General features: G+C 44.6%; 1 long non-coding RNA gene across 1 annotated transcript in view; it reads left to right on the top strand.

The window, feature by feature from the left end:
* LOC141581773 (uncharacterized) overlaps positions 1-21,895 on the top strand; it is a 209,039-nt gene that overhangs the window by 125,200 nt on the left and 61,944 nt on the right. The window contains exons 3-4 of the long non-coding RNA XR_012514503.1: positions 5,627-5,905; positions 7,634-7,745. This is a non-coding gene — a long non-coding RNA (uncharacterized LOC141581773). The remainder of the gene's footprint in view (positions 1-5,626; positions 5,906-7,633; positions 7,746-21,895) is intronic.

Here is a 21,895-nt window from a genome sequence, read left to right as displayed (position 1 = left end):
CTTTAATTCCCACAAAACCTGTGGAGAGCAAACCATACAGCTGGCATTTGTTGAATTCTGCTCTAATCAAGCATGTTGTGCATAAGAACGTATTCATTCCCCATAACAAATCCAGGTAGGTAGGTGCCATTACAGTAGATGAAGAAATGGAGTGTCAAAGTAGTAGATACCTGATCCAAGGTAGTCTGGCTCCATATCCTGCATTTTCAGCCCCTGACTAGTCCAGTTCTTGCTATTTGACTTGGCCACAGCAGAACCAGACACAGGCTTCCTGATTCCCAGGATAGACTGTTTCCTTCCTACCATCTTCATGTAGCACATCTCAGAACTGGGGTGTGTTTACCAAAGGGATATGCAATGCTAAGGAGTTGCAAAGATCTACTCTGTGACTGAGGCACAGGACTGGTCTTGGAGGGAAGATCACAGGGAGGAGAGAGTGGGCTTCTCTTGAGACCCGAGCTCCAGCCCCACTTCATGGCCCAGAGAGCTCTGGCCAGGGAGGAAGATCTAATTTCCAGGCATGGTTGAAACCAGAGCTAGGTGCCCCCACCAGCTTGCCTCCTGTGTTCCTCCTCCATGTGTGCTGATGTGGAATAGGCTGAGGGCACAAGGGGAAGCATTGTTCCTGCCCCCACCTTGCGCGACCCAGCTCTCAGTGGAGCGTGGAGGAATTTGTGTAACTTTCCTGGAGGTTAAGAGCAGGTCAGTGCAGGACTGCAGCCCAGGCTACTCTCCCAGCAAAGGGAGCCTCAGGCTAAGCCAGGCGGCCCCGTGGGAACAGAAGCACATACCTGCTGTCCATACCCTGAAACGGGAGGGCAGCCTGAGCTGCTGGGCGTGAAGATGCAGATCCCAAATCTCCCAGCTGCCTTCCTCCAGCACAGAGGCAGATCACAGAAGCCTGAACTGACAGGAAACCTGGAAACAGGCAACCCAGTGCCCACATCTGCCAGGTAGGCACACTCAGGCCCAGAGAAGAAAGCGGAGCTTTCATGAATCATGTACCTTCCTGAGTGCCATTCACTCATTCGTTTATTCATTCATTCATCCACTCATTCAGAGAACACTTGTGGTGGAATGCCAAGGGCAAGACACTATCACTATCCTAGGAGATTTGATGTATTTCTTATTCTGGTTGGTATTCAGGAGAAGTGCTACAGACTCAAAGAGGGCATGAGATCTTTCCAAGGTCACACAGCTGGTTTGAGGCAGGTCTGCGAAGTGTCAGCCTAAGCCTCTTTCCCCTGTACCAAACATGCAAGCATGTGTGTATGGTGTATGGAAAGTCAGATGGAAAAATGGGTCCTAAGTCACTGGACACACTTCTTGTCTCCTGGCAAATAATATGACAGAGTCAATTTCACTCAACAATTGATTTGGTGTCTACTCTGGGCAAAGTACTTAATTGATTCCCTTCTTCTGGGAAGATTTCCAGGAACCAACTAGCCTGCATTGGGAAGTTAGTCCTGATCAAATCTTTCCTCCTTTAATTTAAGCCATTTTCCCATTTGTCATACACAGGATGTGAAGATAGCTTGTGCTTCAAGCAAAGTTCTCCCTCATCACAGGAAGGCAGCCAGGCTGGAATGGGACCATGAATGGGCAATACAAAGGTGTATTCACACTCTGGCACCTGTAAAGAGTCAGAGCCCAGCAGAGATTGGTGGGGTGAATGAGTATACACAAAATTCAGCATTTAAGTGGCACTCCAAAGGTTTACAGATGTTCATGTACACTCTTTTAGTCCACAAAGCAGTCCTGGAAGGCAGGCACTTTATCCCCATGTCACAGATGGGAAAATCAAGGCTCAGAAAGCAAAAATAGGTTGCTGAGGGCCACAGAGCTCACGGGCAGCAGTGTTGGGATCCATACCTAGACCTCCCAACTACTAGTCAAGTGCTCCTTTTATGACATCACATGGCTGAGGTACATGTATGTGGTTCTAGTGGGCAGTATTACTATATTACGGTGGCACATGTGTTTCTCTGGCCTTTCTGCAGGGAGGGAAATGCTCAGCTGGGCTGAAGGCTGTTTCTTCCTACCCTGGAGTCGGGGGTGGAAGTAGAGGAGGGACATCTGTCCGGCCAGATGTGTTGGGAGGGAGAGTGAGTTCACGGCTTGGGTTAATGAACCCACCGCCCACATCACTGGGTGGTGGGAACAGGTGGCCAAGACTGAGCTGACCAGTGGGGCCGGGCTGAGCTAGGAGGCACCAGCTGCTGTCCAGATAAAAACAACCTTTCTTAGCTGCTGCTCTCCCAGGGAGAGAGATATGGAGTACCTCATCCCATGGTCCCCACCTTAGTTCAGGCCCCTGTCCGTGCTCAACCAGACCATTACAGCTGCCTCCTAACTGCCTCTGTACCTGACTTCATCTAGTCCTGTGCCAGCTTTGCATTACTGGCAGAGCTGTGTTTATATGGCACAAATTAGTTGGTGTCACTTATCCCCAGAGAAGCCTCAAGTCCTCTTCCCACTGGTACACAGCCTAAACTCCCAAGCAGGCGCTCACTATTTGGCCTCAACTTAGTCTCCTAAATCTGACCACAGAACTCCCCTTTAAGGACCCATACCTCAAAGATGTTTCCCACCTTGACTCCTTTGTTCTTGCTGTTCCCTTTGCCTGGGATGGTTGGGTACAGTGACTTGTGTCCATAAGCCCAGCATTTTGAAGGCCAAGGTGGGAGGATCACATGAGGCCAGGAGTTCAAGAACAGCCTGAGAAACAGAGCAAGACCTTATCTCTATTTTTAAAAATGAAATATTGCCACCATGTGCAGCGGCCCACACCTGTAATCCCAACATTTTGGGAGGCTGAGGCAGACTGATCACCTGAGGTCAAGAGTTCAAGACTACCCTGGCCAACATGGCGAAATGCCATCTCTCCTAAAAATACAAAAATTAGCCAAGTGTGGTGGCATATGCCTGTGATCCCAGCTACTCGGGAGGCTGAGGCAGGAGAATCACTAGAACCCTAGAGGCAGAGGTTGCAGTGAGCCGACATTGCGTCATTGCACTTCAGCCTGGGTGACAAGAGTAAAACTCTGTCTTAGAAAAAATAAAAGATTGCCTTTGCCTGGATGCCCACCTGCTCGGTCTCTGACATTGATCCCTCCTTCTCAACTTGCAACTCAGTTTTCCACTTTTGACATTTACCTGCTTCTTACCTTGTGATTCTGTGGATTTTATCTCCTGAACTGGACCACGAGCTTCTTGAATATCTCATATAGTCCCCTCTGGCCCCCAGCATGGCACTTAGTCATGCAAGGGCTTAGGAGCCTACGGTGGGCATGGGAAGGGGCTGGAGAGAGGGAGGGCAGGAAGGGGCATGCCCTCAGTCCAGGATCCAGAGCCAAGCTGAACTGAATTCAAATCTTGATTCCACCACTCATTAGCTGTGTGACTTTGGGCAAGTTGCTTTAACATCTGTGCTTCAGTTTCCTCATCTGTCAAATAGAGATAATCATTTGCCTCATGGGATTCTTTGAGGATTAAATGAGGTAACAGATTAATAACATTCAGAGCAATGCCTGGCACATAATAAGTATTCAATAAATGTTAGATGGTATTTATAATTTAGTCACATAAATGGGCTAGGTGGGATTTCATTGTCATGAGTTGCAAACGCAAAGTGGGAACTGACATTTATTTCTTATTCTATTTATTTGAAACAAGGTCTCACCTGTTACTCAGGCTGAAGTACAGTAGTCCAGTCATAGCTCACTGCAGCCTCTAATTCCTGGGTTCAAGCAATCCTCCTGACTCAGCCTCCCAAGTAGCTGGGACTACAGGCATGTACCACCATAGCTGGTTAATTAAAACTTTTTTTTTTTTTTTTTTTTGTAGAAACAGAGGTCTTGCTATGTTTCCCAGGCTGTTCTCAAACTCTTGGCCTCAAGCGATCCACCTGCCTTGGCCTCCCAAAGCACTGAGGTTACAGAAGTGAGCCATCGTGCCTGGCTTCATGAAGAACTAACATTTATTGAGCACCTGTACTTTTCCAGGCAGGGCGCTTGGCATCTCCGTGTGCTTCTCCTCATTCAGTCCTAACAAGGATGCTGGGATGCATTCCCATTTTTCATCTATAAAGAATCTGAAGCCCAGAGAGGTTGCATGGTGGGCCCGTGGACACACAGTTGGGAAATGGTGGGACTGAGGGTCAACCCAGATCTGTGTGTAATCCCAACACTGTAGGAGGCAGCTGTGGGAGGATCACTTGAGCCCAGGAGTTTGAGACCAGCCTGGGCAACACAGTGAGAACCCATCTCTACAAAACATTTGAAAATTAACCAGGCATGGCAATGCATGCCTGTAGTTCCAGCTACTCAGAAGGCTGTGGTGAGGGGATCATTTTAGCCCAGGAAGCTTGAGGCTTCAGTGAGCTACGACTGCTTCACTGTCCTCCAGCCTGGGCCACACAGTGAGACCCTGTCTCAAAAAGAAAGGAAGAAAGAGGGGTGGGGAGGAAGAGAGGAAGGAAGAAAGGAAAGGAAGGAGGGAGGGAGGAGGAAGGAAGGAAGGAAAAGGAAAGAAGAAAAAGGGAAAGAAGAAAAAAGAGAAAGGGAAAGTAAGAGTGAAAGAAGAAAGAAAAAAGAGGAGAAAGGAAAAAGGAAGGAGGAAGGAAGACGTCTCTGGAAGGCAGTTTAGAAACCCCTGGCAAGCCTCGAAAATGTGTGTAAGAATCTACAATTCAACTTCTTGGAATGTATCCTAAGGAAACACTGAAAGATGTGCCCAAGGGTATATGTGCAATGATGTTTATCTCAGTACTATTTATAATAGCAAAAAATGGAAATGGCTTAATGATCCATAAATAGAGAACTGGTTAAATCAAGTATGCTTCATTCATGCAATGAAATCATATGCAGCCATTAAAAGTAATGCCTGGGGCATGGTGGCTCGCACCTGTAATCCCAGAGCTTTGGGAAGCTGAAGTAGGAGGATCACTTGAGGCCAGGAGTTCAAAACCAGCTTGGGCAATATCGTGAGACTCTGTATCTGCAAAAAATAAAAATAGAAAAATTAGCCAGGCGTGGTGGTGCATGCCTGGAGTCCCAGCTCCTCAGGAGGCTAAGGTGGGAGGATCGTTTGAGCCCAAGAGTTTGAGGTTGCAGTGAGCGATGATTGCACCACTGCACTGCAGCCTGGGTAATAGAGCAAGACCCTGTCTCAAAAAAAAAAAAAAATCTGTATACATTGACATCAACAGAGCCCCATAATCCATTAAATTTTTAAAAGATTACAAAAGATCATGTAGAGTATGCTACATTTGTGTTGAATTGTATACCTAAGTGTGTACTCCCAGGAAGGAGTCTGGAAGAGTAGTTTCCAAAATTTCTGGGTGTTAGGAAGTAGATTCTGTGGATTGTGCCTTCTGTTGGTAGCCAGTGCCCAGTGACCATCTGGGCTTGCCATGTGGCCCCAGTTCTCATTCTGATGGAACTGACCTGCCCTGGGATTAGGATGACTGGCCGTGCCCTTGGATAGGCTCAAGGGGATTGACTAGGGGACCACATCAGCGTGGATTATTCTGGAGATCCTGAGAAAGACTGTGTTGCATAGCAAAGCTCTCTAAAACTTACATGGTATAAAACAACAACGATTTTACAACCAATTCTGTTGTCAGGAGTTTGGAGAAGGCCTTATCTCTGCCCCATGATATCCAGGGCCTTAGCTGGGAAGTTACAACTTCCAGCTACAGATGACTTGACTAGGAATCAGCTGGAGAGCTCTTCAGACCTGGAGTCACTGGAAGGCTGGGCTTAGCTGGAGCTGTCGACCGGAGAACCTGCATATGGGCTACAAATAGCCTGGACTTCGGACAGCTTGGGATCCGGTTCCCAGGGGCGGTGTCTTTAAGAGGGAAGACTCTGGAGAACATTTCAAGAGACCAAAGCCAAAGCAGGTATGCTTCTGACTTAGCCTCAGAAACCATGTCAGCACCACTTTGCCACATTCTCTTGGTTGCAAATGAGTCACTAAAGCCAGCTCAGATCCAAGAGGAGGGGAATCAGATCCCACCTCTTGATGGGGAAGCTACAAGGTCACGTTGCAGAAGAGCGTGTGAGATGGAGATACCATGTGGCCTTCTGCAGAAAAGACAATCTGTCATAGACAGTCTTTCTTCCCTGCTGGGCCCAAAGTTTAGAGATGTAAGATCTGGAATAGCTGTAGCTGCTCTGGAATCACAAAGGGGAAGCCTGCCTATAAAGCCAGCATGGAGGAGAGCCAAGGGATGTCAGAGACTGGCAGAGGGAGATGGTGTGAGAGAGAGGGCAGCTCTAGAGGACATCATTTGAGCCTGACCATGCTCCTCTGTCCCAGGAGCCAGTAATCCCTTACACTTAAGCTAGTTTGAGCTGTTTTCTACCATGAGTATAAGAAATAGTTCTAATCAGTACAAGAGGATTTTACAAGGATTTTACTACCTTTTTATACTTTTTCATTTAAAAATTTTTTTCTTTTTTTTTTTTTTAAGAGGCAGAGTTGATCAGGCTCAAGTACAGTGGCATGACCGATTATAGCTCACTGCAGCCTCAAACTCAGGGGTCAAGTGATCCTCCAACCTCAGCCTCCTAAGTAGCTAGGACCACAGGCACATGCCATCACAACCAGCTAATTTTTATTTTATTTTTTCTGGAGATAGGGTCTCACTATGTTGCCCAGGCTGGTCTTGAACTCCTGGCTTCAAGTGATCCTCTGGCCTCGGCCTTTCAAAGTGCTGGGATTACAAACATGAGCCACTGTACCCGACCTACTTTTCCATATTGCTTGCATTTTCCATAATAAGTATGTTGTATTTTCAGTGTTATAAAAAAATGTTTTTGAGCCAGAGTCTTGCCCTGTCACTCAGGGTGGAGTGCGGTGGCACGATGCCAGCTCACTACAGCCTTGACCTCCCAGGCTCAAGCCATCCTTGCACCTCGGCCTCTTGAGTAGCTGGGACCGGTATGCACCACCAAGCCTGGCTACATTTTAAGTTTTTTTGTAGAGAAGGAGTCTCATTATGTTGGCCAGGTTGGCCTTGAACCCTGGGCTCAAACAGTCCTCCCATCTCAGCCTTCCAAAGTGTTGGGTGGTGTGAGCCTCCGTACCTGGCAGACATTTTAGTTGAGCAGCCATTTGTGAGTCACTGATGGCAAACACCCTGATTTTAATCCCCTCGAATTTTGGATCAATCTGAAAGCTAAATACTTTGCCTACCATTGTCTTTTGTTAAAGCGCAGCACCTCCCACTGCCATGTCACCACCCCTCAGCACTTCCTGAATTTTCTCTAAGATTCAGGCACTTTCCAAATGTTGCATTCAGCGCACAGTTGTCTGGTGTGGTGGCCTCTGCACCGCGGGGTTCCTGGCCTTCAGAGCCCTCAGTCTAGGCAGGAGACAGAAATGAACAGAATCGTTCTGGTCAAAGGCTCTAAGTTCTAGAATGGAAGAGCAGTGTGCTGTGGGAAGAAATGGAGAAGGAAGAATTCTTACTAAAATAGAGCCGAAGGGGGCATTTCAGGTAGAGGAACTGGCCTGAGCAAAGGACAGGTAGAACCACACAGGATGTATGATTTGTGTGGTTAGCATGATGCAAAACAGGGTGGCCGTGAATGCTGGTCTAAGACGTTTTTGCTTTATTCTAAAGAGAATGAGGAACCACTGGAGGGATCCAAACGGAGAAGTTTGTGATCAGATTTGAGTTGGGAAGGTCAACCTGATGGCGGAGCAGACAGAGGATGGGAGAGACCCAAGACCAGGTAGGTGGCTGCTGCAATAGTCCGAGCAATCAGTACTGAGTCCCGCGTTGCCTTGCATCCTTATAGCTACTCCATCGAAGCCCCATCTGGGAGCAGGCATTCTCTGCTGTCTCTGCCCAGGGCCTGTGCTTGAGGAGAGAGGTCATCTGGTCTTCTCCAGAGCCATGCTCTGACCTTGGTCAGAGACCTCGTCCTGCCAGAGCCCCATTTATTTATCTGGCTTCCCCACTACACCCAGGTCATGGTTCTATTTAAGGTGTGTGGGAAGTAGGAGCTGTCTCTTTCTACCCTCATTTAATCAACCTGACTGAGGAATTGCCAGACTGGAAGCAAGTCTTCAACTATTAACAGCTGAAAATAATAAAAACAAGAACAGCCACACGTATGACAAGACAGTATCAACACTTTGCATGGATTGTCCAATTTACTGCTCTCGGCAGCCCCGTGAGGCGGATGCCATTGCCTTGCCCGTTTCACAGATGAGAAAATGGAGTCTGAGTCGTTCATGCAGTGGCTGCTCACTCTAGGGCCTCCAGGGCATATCTGACCTCCAGTAAGGTATGGCCTAAAGAGTCCACACCACAGGCTCATGAGGTCCTTGGTCTCTACAGCCTGGAATGCAGTGGCCCACTTTCTACTGCTGCTGATTTGTCCAGGCTTGACGAGGGCGTCCCCTCTTGTAGTGATTCCAATACCCCCATGCTTGCCGCCACTCCAGGTTTCCCCCCCACCTCCTCTGCCCTAGCATGCATTCAGCTGGCTGCCGTGCCATGGTTTGCTTGCCCGTCCTAGAGGGTGAGCTCCCCAAGGACACGCAGACAGATCTCACTCGCCCTGTGGTTCCACGCCAGCACAGAGAGGCTCTCACTGAAGGCATCAGATGTTGAAGTGGGAAGGGGGAGCCTTGCTGCTGTCCCTGCTTTGGGGGCCTTGCAGCTTTCCAGAGGGATGGGCTGCCTCCCCATCCTCCCACTGACACCTGCCCTCAACCCTGAGTGGGGGACTGAGAGGGGCTTTCCCAAGCAGTGTGTCCCCCCAATGTTAAGATCATGTCTCCACCTTCTGTCTTTTTCAAATAAGTGTCTAAATTCAAAGGCTATGATAAGCTTTTGCAAAAGGCTGGAAACCAGCTCAGACTCACATACTAGGGTGTCCAGCCCATGACCCACCAGGAAAAAAGAGAGAGATTGGAGGAGAGAAAGGGACAGAGATGGTCACCAAGCTGAAGGTGACCAAGATGAAGAAGTGAGAGGGAGGAAAGTGCCTTCTTGCTGGGAGCCTCCCTTGTGTCTGGAATGATCAGAAATGGGGGAGAAACAGTGCAGCCTTCAGCAGATGAAATTGAGCGGTTGTGTTGTGAGGCGGGCTGTGGTACTTAAATGCAATAGCTGATCTAATCACTAGTCTCGTTCTCTGGGAAGCTTTTTGCTGCATTTTAGCACAGAAAAGTGTTGTCTTTCTTTTGTGTCTCGAGCTGCTATTTAAGAAAGCAAAAAAAAAAAAAAAAAAAAAAAAAAAAAAAAAAATCAATATGCCTTCTCTGGCTTTCAGTCTTTTTCCCCCAAAAGGTGTTTCTTTGGGGAGGGGGAAAGGTAGGGGGTGGTGAGGAGCGTTTTTGTCATTCATAAGCCATGGTGACAAATCCTTGACATCATTCGCGGTTCCTATCGATCTGCTCCGTCCGCGGCACCAGAGGACAAATAGAAATCATTTGTCTGTCTTGGCTCCCAAACAGCCCGAGACAAAGGGCTCGGCCAGCAATCAGCAGCTGGAGGTATTAGCAGCAGGTCAAGTTCGGAGGTCAGAGGTCAAACAGGTTGTCATCAGTTTCTCACAGCTATCAGAGCAAGGGCAGGGGAGGGGCAGAGTAAAACCCACCAACAACACAGCTGGTTCTTATTAGCCAAATCCTCCCTGTAAAGAGAGATGGCCTGCTGCCCCCCCACCCCCCCGGTGCAGGGTTTCATGGGTTGGCGGCAGGGCTGGGAGTGTGAGAGGCCAAGGAAGAAAAGCAGCAAGATCTGAGCTCTGCGTCTCGATGTGTGTCCTGTGCACCCTCCCAAGGGAAGCTCTGAGTTATTCTGTCCTGGGCCCTGAAAAAGAGAGTGGGGTGGGGGTGGGGGGATGGGGTGGGGGTGGGGAGAAAGAGAGAGATTCCTCAGGTTTCTCTGGGAGTCCTAGCAAGCAAGTTAATCTTGTACAGTTGGAAGTGGCTTAAATGGCCTGGGAAACAGGGATGCAGCAGGGCACAGTTGAGTCATATTAAGTCCCTGATTACACATCACCTGTTTTGGTTTCTCTTCCCACCCTCAAGATGAGACCCAATTCTTAAGGCAATTAATCTAGAGAAAGATATGGAAGGATGAGGGTGGCACAGCCAGCCCCAGTGGTGTGTCACGTATGGCCAGTGACTGGGGAGTGAGGAGAATCGTGACAAATAGGGTGGCATCTGACAGCTCTTTGCACGAGCACTTGCCCTCAAGGCTCTGGGCCTGCTGCAGCTGTTATCTCACTGAAGCATCCATGAGAGCCCTGGGAGGGCCTATTGGTTCCATTTCATAGATGGGAAGACTGAGGCCCTGAGAGATTTGATCACTAGTATCACTGAGGCCACAAAGCACATATCTGAAAAGTGGATCCCAGGAAGCAAAGGAAGGGGAACCTTTGATGGGATCCCCTCTTCGCTTTTCAGTGAGTACAAGTCCAGCTGATGGGAGCCTGTTGAGAATTCTGGGTGTCTGACCTTGCAACTGCTCCTTTGGCACACCCCCAAGCACCCAAGGACTGTATTGACTTATAAGGATGAAAAGACCCCAAATTTGAACTTGCAGTTCCAAGGTTGACCCCCACGAAGGGAGAGAAAGGTAATTCAGGAGCTTTGGAGCTCACCAAGGTGGAACACTTTGAGGCTGCACTGGCCCAGGCTGGAAGGCAGGACCTCACCACAGGAGGGGGCAGGTTTAGTGCATGTCTGGAGACACATGGGTGGCCTGTCACCCACAGGCGTCTGCTGGAATAGGGACCCTTCTCAAGTCTAGGGGGCTCCAGGGGACGTAGGACACGTTTTAATGAAGATGAGTTGGGAATTCTCTGATGCACCTGTTACTTGTTCCAACTCTCTCTCTTTTTCAGTGTTCTATTTCTACAGAACCCAGAAAGTGTGCTCTCCAAGGGTAGATTTAGCCTAGGAAGCTAAATATGCCAACTCCACCAAGCATTCATTAAATACTTTGCTGTCCAGGAATATAGAGGAGTAATTTTGTTTGTTTTTGTTTTTTGTTTTTTTGTTTTTTTAAGAAAAAGAATAAAAGAAGGCCTGTCCTCGAGAATCTGAGTCTGTGGTTTTGCCAGGAAACTACATGCCTAGAGATGGGCTGAATTTTCCTAAGAGCAACACAGGGTCAGAGAAGAAGGAGATGTGTGGGAAGGGGCCTCTTGGAAGGGAACAACTATGCCTCTTTCTTTCTTTCTTTGTTGTTGAGATGGAACCTTGTTGAGATGGAATCTGGCTCACTGCAACCTCCACCTCCCAGGTTCAAGTGATTCTCCTGCCTCAATCTCCCAAGTAGCTGGGATTATAGGCGCACGCTACCATGACTGGCTAATTTTTGTATTTTTAGTAGAAACAGGGTTTCACAATATTGGCCAGCCTGGTCTCAAACTCCTGACCTCAGTTGTTCTGCCCTCCTTGGCCTCCCAAAGTGCTGGGATTACATATGTGAGCCACCACACCTGACTTCTTTTCCTATTTTGTTGTTGTTGTTGTTGTTGTGGCAAAATTAGATGTAACATGAAATTTACCATCTTAACCATTGTATAATTGTATAATAACCAGTGTATAATTCAGGGGTACTAAGTAAATTCGTGTTAGATAAAACCATCATCATCATCCGTCCACAGAACACTCTTCGTCTTCCCAAGCTGCAACTTTGTCCCCATTAAACAACTCCCCATTCCCCACTCTCCTCCCAGGCCTGGGAAACTCATCTGACTTTCTGTCTCTATGAATTTGACTACTCTAAGTGCCTCATGTAAATGGAATCATACAGTATTTGTCCTTTTGTGATGGGCTTTTTCCACTAGTGTAATGTCCTCAAGGCTCATCCACGTGTCAGGATTTCCTTCCTTTTTCAGGCTGAATAGTATTCCATCATATGCACCCACCACATTTGCTTATCCATTCTTTTGATGGATACCTACATTGCTTCCATGTTTTAGCTATTGTGACTAATGCCACCATGAGCATGGGTGTATACATATCTTTTCTTTTCTTTTAAGATGGAGTCTTGCTCCGTCACCTAGGCTGGAGTGCAGTGGCACGATCTGGGCTCACTGCAACCTCTGCCTCCCAGGTTCAAGGGATTCTCCTGCCTCAGCCTCTTGAGTAGCTGGGACTACAGGTGCCCACCATCATGCCTGGTTAATTTTTGTATTTTTAGTAGAGATGGGGTTTCACCATGTTGGCCAGGATGGTCTCTAATTCCTGGCCTCAAGTGATCTACCCGCCTTGGCCTCCCAAAGTTCTGGGAATACCATGGTGAGCCAGTGTGCCCAGCCCAAATATCTTATCAAGACTCTGCTTTCAATTATTCTGAGTATATGCCCAGAAGCAGAATTGCTGCAGCACATGGTAATTCTATTTTTGATTTTTTGAGGAAAGAGGATGGCTTTGACTTAAGGATCATACAGTTTTGTTTTGTTTTTAGTTTGTTTGGCTTAAAAAAAAAATAAGTAATATATGTACATAATTCACAATTCAAAAGGTGAAATCTTCCACCTCTATTCTCCAGTCAGTCACCCGGTTCACCTCCCTGGAGTCAACCAGTGTTATCGGCTTCTTGCTTATTCTTGAAGCGAAATTCCAGGCATGTACAAATACATCTATCTATTAGAAGGGTTTTGAAAGGTGGAAGAGGGAAGAAAGAAAGGGCACCAAAGAGAACAGACTTGTTTTGGAGTCATCCTACTGGGATGAATTTTTTCTGGTCCCTGTTTTAGGGGTGTCTATTCTTATAAACAGCACATGATTTGACTTTAGTTTTTTGACTCAATCTTTAAGTCTTTGTTTTTTAATATGTAGGTTTTGCCCATTTACATTTTTTTCTATGTTTAACTGTTTTTGCCTTATTGATAGACAGAAAGAATTCCTTTGGCAGAAACAAATGACCCGTAGTTTTACCTCCTGCTTGACTTTTATTTGCTTTCAAAGATTCTGATCTTCTAATCTTTGCTTTCCCTTTTACGTTTCTTCCCCTAGTGTTTTGGAAGAAGTTTTGTTTTGTTTTTGAGACGGAGTCTTGCTCTGTCACCCAGGCTGGAGTGCACTGGCACGATCTTGGCTCACTGCAACCTCAGCCTCCCGCATTCAAGCGATTCTCCTGCCTCAGCCTCCTGAGTAGCTGGGATTACAGGCATGTGCCACAACACGTGGCTAATTGTATTTTTAGTAGAAACAAGGTTTCACCAGTTGGTCAGGCTGTCCTTGAACTCCTGACCTCAAGTGATCTGCTCACCTCGGCCTCTTAAAGTGCTGAGGTTACAGGTGTCAGCCACCATGCCCAGCTCGGAAGAAGTTTTTATTCCATTATTGGTTAACTTTTTAACTAGTAAGAATATTTTTAAAAAATACTGAACTTGTAATCATTTAACATTTTATTTTGAGATTCTTGAGCTCTAGAGAAATAAAGAATAATATACGCAATACCTATATTCTTACCATCCATCATTAATGTGCCAGTAATCAATGTATTGCCTCTTGGCACCAAACCTGCCCTCATTTGCCTACTTCATGTTGCTGCAGCTGGACCCTGTAAACATTTCTCCTTCACACCCAGTAGTTTTGTGGATAGAGGGCGCTAAAGGAACATCACAAGGCACAGCAGAAGAATGGGCTTCTCTTCCTGGTTCCTGAGTTCAGTTCCTGCTCCTGGGACACAGCTGCCAGCAGCGTATGGGAGATCCAATGGTGCCCATTCTCCAGCAAGTTACAGTGGCACCCCTGTGGTTGGCTTTCTGCTTGCCAGTCCTGGCCTGTCAGCTGTGGCCCAGCTTTGTCTCAAAGCACCTCGGTGAACCTCTCCATGTGTTCCACAGCCCCGTCCTCTCTAAGGTCTGACTCCCACGCATGGGTTGGGGGTTTCTTCCAAGTGCCATGTTTCCTTGGGTAGGCTTCCTGAGACCTAGAGGTAGTAACTGCCCCCCGTGTCTGCTACTCTTCTTTAGAGGTACCTTTTCCCCTCTTAGTCAGTAACCACCTTTTATTAGTTAATTTTTTTTTTCTTTTGAGACGGAATCTTGCTCTGTTGCCCAGGCTGGAGTGCAGTGGCATGATTGCAGCTCACTGCAACCTCTGCCTCCCAGGTTCAAGCAATTGTTCTGCCCCAGCCTCCTGAGTGGCTGGGACTACAGTCATGTGCCACCAGGCCTGGCTAATTTTTATATTTTTAGTAGAGAGGGGGTTTCACCATATTGACCAGGCTGGTCTCGAATTCCTGACCTTGTGATCCACTCTCCTTGGCCTCCCAAAGTGCCTTAGTAGTTAATTTTTTTAGTTAATTACTTTTTGCATTATCTTTTTTTCTGTGTGGTTTCTGTCTCCTGACTGGACCCTGACTGATACATTTAACAAAGTTAATATTTTTGTCACATATGCTTGCTGTCTTTTTTTTTTTTAAAGGAAATTGCACATTACAGAAATAGCTAAAGTCCCTTTTAACAGTCATCCCTGGTTCTATACCCTTTCACCAAGAGGGAACCATTATTATGAGTTTGGGATAAATCCTTATATTTTAAAAATGTTTCCATCCATTCATGTATGTCCACAAATAAATTATGCTGTTTTTACATTTTAAAATGTATATGAGTGATAGGCTTTTCATATCATTCTGAATCTTTTTTCTATTCACCCAACATTATATAACTTAAAACCATGCATGTGGATATGTATAGATATAGTTAATTCCTCTTAAACTGTTGTATACTATCCCATCATATAAGTATATCATATGTTATTATTTCATTCCCCTATAAACAGTCATTTGGATTGTTTTCAATATTTGGCCACTTGCAAACAATGATGCAATATATATCCTGCATATGCATGTGACAGAATTTTTCCAGGCAATATATTTAGAAATGGGATTTTCGGGCCAGGCAAGGTGGCTCATGTTGTAATCCCAGCACTTTGGGAGGCTGAGGCAGGTGGATTATGAGGTCAAGACATCGAGACCATCCTGGCCAACATGGTGAAACCCCATCTCTATTAAAAATACAAAAATTAGCTGGACTTGGTGGTGAGTGCCTGTAGTCCCAGCTGTAGAGGTTGCAGTGAGCCAAGATCGTGCCACTGCACTCCAGCCTGGGGACAACAGAGCAAGACTCCATCTCAAAAAAAGAAAAAAGAAAAAGAAATGAGATTTTTTGAATAGCTCATAGAGGATGTACTTTCTTTTTTTCTTTTTCTTTCTTTCTTTTTTTTTAGAGACAGGGTCTCACTCTGTCGCATAGGCAGGAGTGCAGTGCCACAGTCATGGCAAGGATGTACATTTTTAGATGTTATTAGATGCTGCTTATTTGTAATAATGGTATCATTTTCTTTATACCCTCATCAACACTTTGTTTTGTTTATTTATTCTTCAGAGAGGGTCTTGCTCTTTTCCAGGCTGGGGTACAATAGTGCAATCAATTATAGCTCAGTGCAGCCTTCACCTCCTGGGTCAAGCAATCCTCCTATCTCAGCCTCCCAAAGTGCTGGGATTACAGGTGTGAACCACTGTATCCGGCAACACTTTATATTGTTAGACCTCTTAATTTCTCCAAATCTGATAGGTGAAAAATGATATTTCACTTTTCTTTTTATGGCTTTAGCAGCTATTTGAATATCCCTTTGTATGAATTGTCTGTTCATATGTTTCTCATTTTTCTGTTGGGTTGTCTTTTTCTTACAGATCATAGAAATTCTTTCTATATTCTGATAGATACGTTATATAGATACGTCATTCACTCTTAATCTTGCACATGGTATATTTTGCCTGAGACTATTTACTTTTAGTAAAGTTAAGTAATGTATTTCTTTTATTTTATAGGATGTTCTTATTGTGTCTTTCTTGTTTGAGAAATCATTCTCTATTCTGGGTCGTGAAAAATAATTTCCTATACTTTCTTCTAATTGTTTTTTATGTTTAGGTCACTAAAACATCCATATTTTACTTTTGTTAATGGCATGTCACAGCTCTGTTGTTAAATAGTCTTTCTTTTCCCTAATGGTTAGTGGTGACATCTCTAACATATGCCACGTTCTTATATATAGATATGAATTTGTTCTTGGGTTCTCTGATCTACTTTATTGGTTGATTTATCTATTCCTGTATTAATTAGGATGTTAAGAACCCAAGCTGCTCTTTTGAGAGTTCCAAGAAGCATGTGACTTAAAAGGCAAAATTTATATTTTTATGCCTATAACCTTGCAAGGTGAGCTGTGCTCCATGGAGCCTTTCCGGAACCCATGTTCCTTTCATCCTGTGGCTCAATCAGCCCTTGTTGAAATCCAGGTCACTTAAAATTTGGGTTCCAGTCTGGGGATGTGAAGAGGAAAGCACATGGTGAAAATCCTGCTGCTTTGAGAATTATGACCCAGAAGTGGGGACATACTGCTTCTGCTCATGTTCCATTGGCGAGAACATATTCTCATAGGCTCACCTAACCTCAAAAATGACTTGGAAATGTGGTGCCCAGCTAGACTGCCATGTGCCTAGCTACCACTCTATTACTGTGCAAGAAGGGGAGACAGGATTTTGGTGAAGAGCTAGCCATCATATACCACGGCTGATGCCACACTCTTTTAATTCCTATCCCTGCTTGTCAGCTAGTGTTGGCAAATGGCTCCAAAGTCTCCAAGTGTCTTCTCCTTATGCATGGTACTAGGCTTCCACTGCTGCATTATAAATTACCTCAAAACTTGACCAGGTGCAGTGGCTCACACCTGTAATCCCAGCACTTTGGGAGGCTGAGGTGGGCAGATCACTGAGGTCAGGAGTTCAAGACCAGCCTGGCCAACATGGTGAAACTCCATCTCTACTGAAAATACAAAAATTAGCTGGGCATGGTGGCAGGTACCTGTAATCCCAGTTACTTGGGAGGCTGAGGCAGAAGAATCACTTGAGTCCAGGAAGCGGAGTTTGCAGTGAGCCAAGAGGAAGCCATTGCATTCCAGCCTGGGCAACAGAGCAAGACTCCATCTCAATAAATAAATAAATAGCCCCCAAACTTAGTGATTTAAACAATAACTGACAAGTGAAGGTGATAGAGCAGAAAGACGACATCACTGAGCCTTGGACTGAACTAATACCACCTCAGAATGCCTTATTATGAAGATAATAAATTCTCCAATTGTTTAAGCTGTTTTGAGCTGGACTTTCTTTTATTTACCAGCTGAAAGCAACCTACTTGATACATATTTGTAAATACATGTTATGTCAATCAGGATGAAGTAAATTAGGCCACCATAACCTATGAAATCCCAGTAATTTTAAATAGTAAAGGCTGATTTCTCCTTTGTGCTGTTGGCCCATCACAGGTTTGCCAAGGGCTGTGCTCTTTGTCATGTTCACACTAGGACATGAGCTAATGGAACAGCCACTATCTGAAATGTTGGTGATTGCCATGGCAGGGAGAAAGAGAGCACTGGATGGTCTTGTACCAATCATTACATGTTTCCTCCTAGAAGTGACACAGATCGCTTCAGCTCACAACTCATTGGCCCCATGGAACTGAAAGAGACCAGGAAGTGCAGGCCTATCACGTGCCAGAAGGCAGAGAGCTAGGAATTTTTGAGGAACAGCACTAATGACTGTAACACACATGCATTTTAAGTTTATACATTTTCCTCAAAATACTGCTTGAACTCCTCCTTAGAAATTTTACCCAAGACTTTCATTATCATTTTAAAATAAGCATCTCATTTTAGAATAGTTTTATTTTTTATTTTTATTGTTTTTTTTTTTTTTTTTTTTTTACATTTAACACCAAGAAGTCAAGAATAGTTTTAGATTTTAAAAAAATTATGAAGATAGGAACTGGAAAGTTACCATATAACCCCTCTCAGTTTCTCTTACTTAATGTCTTATATTAATGTGATATATTTGTCATTGTTAATGAACCACAATACATTATTATTATTATTATTGTTATTATTATTGCTCTGTTACCCAGGCTGGAGTACAGTGGTACAATCACATCTCACTGCAGTCTTGACCTCCTGGGCTCAAGTGATACTCCTGCCTCAGCCTCCCGAGTAGCTGGGATCACAGGCACACACCACCACACCTGGCTAAGAGATGGGCTCTCTCTATATTGCCCAGGCTGGTCTTGAACTCCTGGACTCAAGTGATTCTTCTACCTCAGCCTCCCAAAGTGTTGGGATTACAGGCATGAACCACCTCCCCCAGCTTCAACACATTATTGTTAACTAAAGCTCATACTTTAATTCAGATTTCCTGCTTTTACCTGATGTTCTTTTCCTTTTTCTTTTTGGAATATTTATTATTTTATTTATTATATGAGTTCCGGGAGAGAAAGGAGCAGTGTAAAATCTAGCAATCCCTAGTGGTGTATATCAAAAAGAAAGAAAATCAGTATTTCCAAGGGACATTCACACTCCCATGTTTATTGTAGCACCATTCTCAATAACCAATATGTGGAATCATCCTAAGCATCTATTCACAGATGAATGAATAAAGAAAATGTGTTGTATATACACAATAGAATATTATTCAGCCACAAAAAAGAATAATCCTCCTGTCAATTGCAACAACATGGATGGACTGAAGGAAGCTAAAGTCCTTTCTCGATTCTGGAATCCCATCCAGGAGGCTGCCTTACATTTAATCATTATGCCTCCTTTGGCTCCTTTTGGCTGTGACAGTATTTCTGGTGTTCCTTGTTTTTCATGACCTTAACAGTTTTAAGGAGTACTGGTCAGGTATCTTGCAGAATGTTTCTCAAATGAGATTCATTTGATGTTCCTCTCATGTTTACAGTGAGGTTATATTTGTTTGTTTTTTGAGATGGAGTCTCACTCTGTTGCCCAGGCTAGAATGTAATAGCTCCATCTTGGATCACTGCAACTTCCATCTCCTGGGTTCAAGTGATGCTCCTGTGACAGCCTCCTGAGTAGCTGGAATTACAGGCTCTGGTCACCATACCCAGCTAATTTTTTATTTTTGTAAAGACAGGGTTTCACCCTGTTGGCCAGGCTGGCCTTGAACTCCTAACCTCAGGTGATCCACCTGCCTCAGCCTCCCAAAGTACTGGGATTACAGGTGCAAGCCGAGGTTGTGGTTTTTTTGAGAGGAAGATCACAGAAGTAAAATGCCATTCTCATGATGGCATTATAACCAAGGGCTTATACTATCCATAGGCTATTGCTATTGATGTTAACCTTGATCACATGGCTGAGGCAGTGCTTGTCAGCTTCCTCTACCATAAAGTTACTCCTCCTCCATCATCCCTTCCATAATGTACTTTTGTTGTTGTTGTTAGATGGAGTCTTGCTTTGTCACCCAGGCTAGAGTGCAGTGGCGCAATGTTGGCTCATTCCAACCTCCACCTCCTAGGTTCAAGCAATTCTCTTGCCTCAGCCTCCTGAGTAGCTGGGATTATAGGCACCCGCCAACAAGCCTGTTTCATTTTTGCATTTTTAGTAGAGACGGGGTTTCACCACGTTGGCGAGGCTGGTCTTGAACTCCTGACTCAAGTGATCCACCCGCCTTGGCCTCCCAAAGTGCTGGGATTACAGGCGTGAGCCACCGCGCCCGGCCCATAATGTACTCTTTGGAAGGAAATCACTATGTTAAGCCCACACATAAGGAACAGGAAGTTATTTATGTTCCACCTCCTGGAAGGCAGAGCCTCTGCATAAATTCATTGAAATTCCTCTGCATAGGAGGTTTATCTGTTCTCCTCATTAATTTATTTATTCAACCATGTATTTATATCAGTATGGATTCATGGATATTTATTTACTTTGGATTATAATCCAATACTGTGTTATTTATTTTGTTGCTCAAATTATGCCAGGCTTGGCCACTGGGAGCACTTTCGATGGGCTCCTGTGTGTTTTCCACATACCCTCATCAGTGTGAGTTGTTTTATATCTGAGCATGTCCTTATTTGTTGGCTCATTTTGTACATTCTGTACATTTCCTGCCCGGTCCTAGAATCAGACATTTCTCCAAGAACTCTGGTTCTTTTCACTGGAGAATGGTATTAGAAACCAAGATCTGAGCGCTAGATGTGATTGTTGTTACTGGTGGTCATTGCTTCTAGGCCCTCAGCTGGCAAGGCAGAGAAATATATGTGTGTATCCTGACCATGTATCCACACATATCTATACAAAATTCTGTATGTAATCCTCTGTATTTCTATTGAGCTAAATATAAGTTCATCCCATGTCTCCAACTCTCATCCGTTACCACATAGAACATTCAAGTTCAAGTTCAATGCCTTGCTTATGTATAACCTCCCACTATAACAACTCACTGGGATCAGGGAAACTCTGACTCCCATCCCTTTACTTACATGTTTAATTCAACAAACCCCTGTAACACAGGTTTCCCTGTATAACAAGCCTGCACATGTATCCCTGAACCTAAAATAAAAGTTAAAAAAAGTTAAATTCCAGTATACAGAGTGGTTCTGAATTTTTAATCTTCTTCTTATTATTTTTATTATTATTTGAGATGGCATCTGGCTCCATCACCCAAGATTGCAATGGTGCAATCGTGGCTCGGTGCAACCTCTGTTTCCTACCTTCAAGCAATTCTCCTGCCTCATCCTCCTGAGTAGCTGGAATTACAGGTATGCACCATCATGCCGAGCTAATTTTTATAGTATTAGTAGAGATGGGGTTTCTCCATGTTGGCCAGGCTGCTCTTGAACTCCTGGCCTCAGGTGATCCACCCATTTCTGCCTCCCAAAGCACTGGGATGACAGGCGGAGCCACTGCTCCTGGCCTCATCATCATTTAAATCTAAACATTTAATTAACTGTCATTGATTTACTCTTTAACCGTGAACTATTTAGAAGTTTGGGGTTTTTTTGTTTCATAGTATAGAAATATTTGATAGCTTGCTTTCTCTGTGGTTGATTTCTGATTTTGCATTGTGGTCTGAAACATGTTCTGTATAATGCTGATTCTCTGGAATGTTTTGAGAGTTCCTCTGTGATCTAATATAGAATTCTGGAAACAGTTCCATGTGTGATTGGGGAAAAATGTATACATTTTGGTCCATCTACTTTATGCCATTGAAAACATGATTATGAAAATGTAGAAAGTACACAAATATTTGAGATAATATGAAATGGAAAAAAAAACAAAACCATGAAACACATGTGATATTAGCAGCAATGTAAAATCTTCAGGTGTAAAAGCAAAGACTGGAAAAGAACAATTGAGAATGAAAATAAGCATTGACTACTAGTGGTAATTTTTTTCCCACCTCAAAATTGTATTTAATGTTGTTTGATTGTTTCTATAATTTACAGAACTCTAAAGAAATGTTTATCCTGGAAAATATTGGTTTGGTTAAATTAACAAAGGCTTAAGAGCATTTAGTACTATAGCCTTTTTTTTTTTTTTTTTTTTTTTTTTTTTTTTTTTTTTGAGACAGGGTCTCATTTTGTTGCCCAGGCTGGATGGAGTGCCGTGGTGTGATCACAGCTCGATGCAACCTCAAATTCCTGGGCTCAAGCAATCCTCCTGCCTCAGCCTCTCAAGTAGCTAGGACTATTGACATATGCCACCACATCTGGCCAATTTTTAATATTTTTTTTTTTAGAGATGAGCTCTCACTATGTTGCCCAGGTTGGTCTGGAAGTCCTGGCCTCAAGAAATCCTATTGCCTCAGCCTCCCAAAGTACCAGGATTACGGACATGAGCCACCACACTCAGCCAACAGACATTTTTTGAGCTCTTGCTATATGTGGGGTACCAGGCTAGATCTTAGGGATCCAGAAATGCCAAGTCGAGGTCACTTTCCTCAGTTTCTAACTCTGAATGTCAGGGATGTGAAATTCAGAAGGGGCAGACCAAGCACAAGGAATTCCTATTCAGGGTGCATAGTGAGAGGGGCCCAGAAAGGTCCATATATGGT

The sequence above is a fragment of the Saimiri boliviensis genome, chromosome 17 (genome assembly GCF_048565385.1).
Source record: "Saimiri boliviensis isolate mSaiBol1 chromosome 17, mSaiBol1.pri, whole genome shotgun sequence".
Classification (NCBI taxonomy): domain Eukaryota; kingdom Metazoa; phylum Chordata; class Mammalia; order Primates; family Cebidae; genus Saimiri; species Saimiri boliviensis.
The sequence above is the reverse complement of the archived record's forward strand: the minus strand, read 5'-3'. Positions and strand labels throughout refer to the sequence as shown.